Genomic DNA, 5,106 nt, shown 5'->3' with positions numbered 1-5,106 from the left:
GTATTTTAAAACTCGCGTGTACTCGCGTATACCCGCAAAAAAAATATTTTTTATACATTTTAAAATAAAATTTAAATAAAATTACAATATATATATATAATATAAATTAAATTAAATATAAATATAAATATAATTTTAATTAAATTTAACCTAATAAAATATAATTTTATTTTATTTTTAATTAAATTTAATTAAAAAATATATAAATTAATTTTTTTTTTCAGGTAACGAGTACTCACGGGTCAGATAGTATACTATCCGTACCCGACCCGTTTAGAAGCGGATATAAAATTCTCGCTACCCGTTAGTCCGTGGGTAATAAATATTCGCGAATAGTAACTATCCGTCGCAAATTTTATCCGCAGATATTTGTACCCATGAATTTTTTTGTCGTCCCTAATTTGAATCACCAGACAAACCTAAAACAAAGGCATGCTGTGTTAGAAAGTACTAAAATTTCAACAACACATGCACATGTAGTAGTACTAAGGATTCTACATTATACACATTTTAAGAATTTTATGGAAATTAAGATTCTTCACCTTTTAACATAAACTAAATATAATTTTATTTTATGTTTACTAGTATATATTTTCTCTGAAAATTAATAGAGATTTTTTCTTCTCTGAGTGTTGAACAATTCTCCTTTTTAAAATTGCCACCATCAAAATAATTGTACATGATCTAGTAGGTTAAGAAAAAATCTTGGCGGGACAATAAATAAGAAAAGAACTTTATGTTCCTCTCTCTTTTTTACCTTTAAAAGGAGATCAAAGCAGCTTTTTTTTTTTTTTTAAGTATAAAAAATAGGTAAAATCTAGTTTATTCAATTAGGTACAAAGCATGTGGCTTGCAGTCTAGTTTATCTTCAAAGCATGTGACTAGGGTTGAAAACACTTTATAGCAATCACACATCAAGTCAAATTATAATAATAGTAATAAAAAATGTTGCTTTACATAGCTTAACAGGTCATATGAAGTTAATTTCAATCCATTAAGCTTAACAAAAAAAGAAAAACTCAAATTAATTGATTGTATTGATAGATCTTTCAAAGAGTTAAATGGACTATAACTTGTCTAAACTTTTCTTTTTAATTTTTTGAAGTATAAATTTATATATATTAAATTATATTTTGCTCCTCTAAACTTTATTTTAAACTTATTCTAAAAGCATTTCAAATTTTTAGTTTCTTAAAAATTTTCAATCAAACTCAGCGTTTGATTAATTGCTTACGGTATATTCCAAGTTCCATTTATCTTTTAGTATAATGTATTTTTGTTATTTATTTATTTGAATATTTATGGTTTAATTGGTTGTGGGTAGAAGAGTAGCTTATAATGAAGTATTGGAGATTGATGAGAGAATTAAGTCCAATAAGAAGGCGACGAATGGGCCTTATCAACCCAATTTTTCCTAACTTTTCTCCTTGGATTCAGAATGCCTTTTGGACATAATCTAATTGTGTTTTTCTATTACTAACTTTGGATCCCTCAATTTACTATTTTCCTCACAAATGCTACATCATACTAATACAATTCTCTCATATCTAATGGGAATAATACACTATATTGAGTTTTACATAAGTATATTTAGTTTTGGCTTAATACTTCTTTTTTTGGTATGAGTATTTGTATAAATTGTGTAATATCTTTTCCAACCTTTTTTTCTTTACCAATACAATATTATTAAAACAATTTATGTGATTATTTTTTAAATATAACTTCATTAAAAATAATAACACGATAAAGTGATATATTTTTATTTTTGCAAGATAAAAAGAATTCATATCATTTCATCAAGTTATCTTTTTTTTATTTTACGTTATTATTAACATGATAAAAGAGACTTATTTTTGTAAGAGTTTAAAAAATTGTTTTAAAATTAATAGTATGTTTAAAATAATAAGATTCAATTATTTTAATAATAAAAGTTTAAAGTATAAATATAATTTTTATAAACGAGTTTTATTATTTTAAATCACATCATCATTCTAAACTTTTTTCTTTTTAGAGCTTTCTTTCTTCTCTTTATATTTTTTAACCATTCATTCATCTGTTTGGAGAAAAGAGACTATTAGAATGATCCTTGAGACGTGTTTTCCACTTCTATCTGATTAGTTTTTGTAATAGAATAAGTTGATTTTTTGTTCCTTTTCTTGATTTGTTTGTTCTTTTTATGCTTGTGGACCATCTTAGTTCGCACATGGTGTATAGGCTTTCTTTAAGAGTTTTAGTTGATTAGTGGTTTTAATGGTGTGCCCTGATTGTGCTTGTGTTGTTCCTAGGATTAGATAGAGCTTCTTGTACATTTAAATGTGTTTTTAGGAATTATTGATTTGGTAGTTTATCTTTCATTTAAGGAAAACTAATTGCATTGTTTTAAGTTTTAGACATCTTTAAATTTGTTGTTTGAATGATTGAGTTATATGATAAAGTTGGATCTATTGAATTTGATTATTTTGGATCTTTTCTTTATGATTTGTTTGGTTTGTATTTGTGTTGATTTAGGAATTTAGAATTTAATCAATTGAGCCAATTCGTATATGTCCTAATATTAAAAGTTGTTTTTGACTCAAGTAATAAGAAGGAAATATCAATTTGATCATTTGAACAGGTCTCATTTTCCAAGATAAAAAAAAAATTCATCTACTAATATATGATATAGCATTGAGCTATGACAAGCTTATATTGAGCATTAGTTCATTATGGATGTTTGGGAGCATTTTAGCAAGGCACCATTGAGCACTTTGGTGCTAAGCAATAGTAGGGCACCGTTAAGCGCCATTGTCTATTACAAGTTTAGAGCAATTTTAATTCCAAGACCCTGAGTGTTGAAGTACTTGGAAAAACACTAGAGATGAGGTTGAATAGTGTTATAGAAAAACTTTTTGTAAAGGAGATAATATAACAGTTTTGTCGAGAATTGAAAAGTTTATGTAAGTGGTTAAACACTCGACCTTGAAGATCAATTTAAACAATAAGTTCTTTTTAACAAAGGATTTTCAATTGTTTAAAAATGTTTTTGCAGCGTTTGACAAAACTAGCTCTTTAATAAAAAGTCGTTTGGTAACATGAGCTTTTATATCGATTAAAATAACGTGCAACTGCAGGATTTGTAAGAGAAGTGTTTAAAGATGATAGAGCAATAAACACAATCGTTTTTATACTAGTTCACTCCACCGAGCTACGTCCGGTCTCCTCTAACACCTTATAAGGTTCCACTATAATTTTCAACAAGAATACAACTGAGTATTCTCACTACTCTTGGTATCTCCCTAGTCACTCCAAGTAACTACCGTTACTCTAACTAATACTGAGTTTCACCCACTCCTAGTTGCACAGTATTTTTCACCACTCCTGGTATCCCTATAAAATCCAGATATCTTCCCAATATGTTATCTAGTTGAGTTTAACAAACTCCTGGTTTTCACTAAACAAACCAGTCTAGCTACCATTTAACTCCATCAAGTTAAACGTCACTGGGTTTCACCTACTCCTGGTTTCAACTAGACACATTTGTCTAGCTACCGTTTAAATCCTCAAAGTTAAACCTAAAGTGTTTTTTAACAACTTTTTTTGACAACTTTTTTACAACAGCCTATGTGGTAGCTTGTCATTGGTTCGTTTCAAATATATAGACCAATAAAATAATGACACATTGTCTATTGTCAAAAAAATTTTAACGTATCATAGTTATATCTCTAATTCATGGAAGATTTTTCCTTATGTTGTTTGGCACTAATTGTTGAAAGAAAAGGAGTGACTTGTGTTGTGGAGTTTAGGTAACGGTTGTGGTAGGGGAGGATAAAATGGATTTATGGGTTGTTATGCCTATTGCTAGAGCTAGCTATTTGGCTAAATATTGAAACAGGGTAGTAAAACATGGTGATATATCCTGCTATTTTTCTTTTGAGGACTCGTGTTTTGAGAATTCTATCACCTCAACCATCCCATCAATCTTTGCTAAGCAAGCCCGCATAGATGATTTGGTCGAGGATGTTTGTTTTAATGGGAAAGGCTTTTCTATGTACATGTCCGATTGAGTTGACTTTTTTCTTCTTTTTTTTCATCGCATTCTTGATTCAATTATTTTTAGTTTCTATGCAAGAATTTAAATTTTGAACTTCTGTTGTGGTTATAGTTTGATTTTGAAAATCCCACACAATCAATATAGTTTAATTTTGATTTAAATGTTGATAGATTTAATCTGTTGATTTATAACTTTCTCTATAGTTATCCGATTGAGTTTTTTTTTTTTTTTATTGCAATCCTGATTTAATTATATTTAATTTGAATACAAGAAATTAAATTTTGGACTTCTTTTGTGTTGTAGTTTGATTTAAAAAAACATAGATAATATGTAGAGTTCAATTCTTGTTTAAATGTTTACATATTTGACCTCTGCTACTTGTTAGGTCTATAACTTTTTCTAGAGCCGTCAAAATGGGTCACAATCTGCGAGCCAACCCGGTCTGTCACGGGTTCGGACCGGGTTGGGTTTGAAAAATACAACTTACTTATATGCGAGTCAGATTTCAACCCGGCTTATTTAGACCCGGCTCATGCGGGTTGAACCCGTGGTGAGCTGGGTTGGCCCACAAGCCCACCTACCTAATATTATTTTTTTAATTTATTATTTTATTTATGAAACCCTAAAAAATAAAATACTTTCTTCACTCACTATGTATACCAAAAAAGTAACCTCTACTCTCACAAATCACTCACGGTACTTGCTCTCATTTGACGGTGCTCTCACCCTCACTTCACTGAAATCCTTCAAGGAGTAGGTAGAACACCCTTCCTTTTTTCTTCTCTTTTCTCCATATTTTTATTTTCTCACTTCTCTTTCTTTTTTTTTTCAAAAACCCTATAATGAAAAAAAATAGGGGTTTGCGAATTTGTTTTTTGTTCTGGGGGATTTGAGGACATGGAATGATTTTTTCATGTTCTGACATGCTTGTATAAGATTTTGTTCATTTTATTTAAATAATTTGAGTATACATTATTTGAACAAGCTCTTTTTGATATCTTTGAATTTGGAAAATTATGTTACAGATTAAACTATTAATTATTTTTTTGTTGATGTTGTTGAGTACTGGTTCTCTT

Source organism: Vigna radiata, chromosome 3 (genome assembly GCF_000741045.1).
Source record: "Vigna radiata var. radiata cultivar VC1973A chromosome 3, Vradiata_ver6, whole genome shotgun sequence".
Lineage (NCBI taxonomy): Eukaryota > Viridiplantae > Streptophyta > Magnoliopsida > Fabales > Fabaceae > Vigna > Vigna radiata.
The sequence above is the reverse complement of the archived record's forward strand: the minus strand, read 5'-3'. Positions refer to the sequence as shown.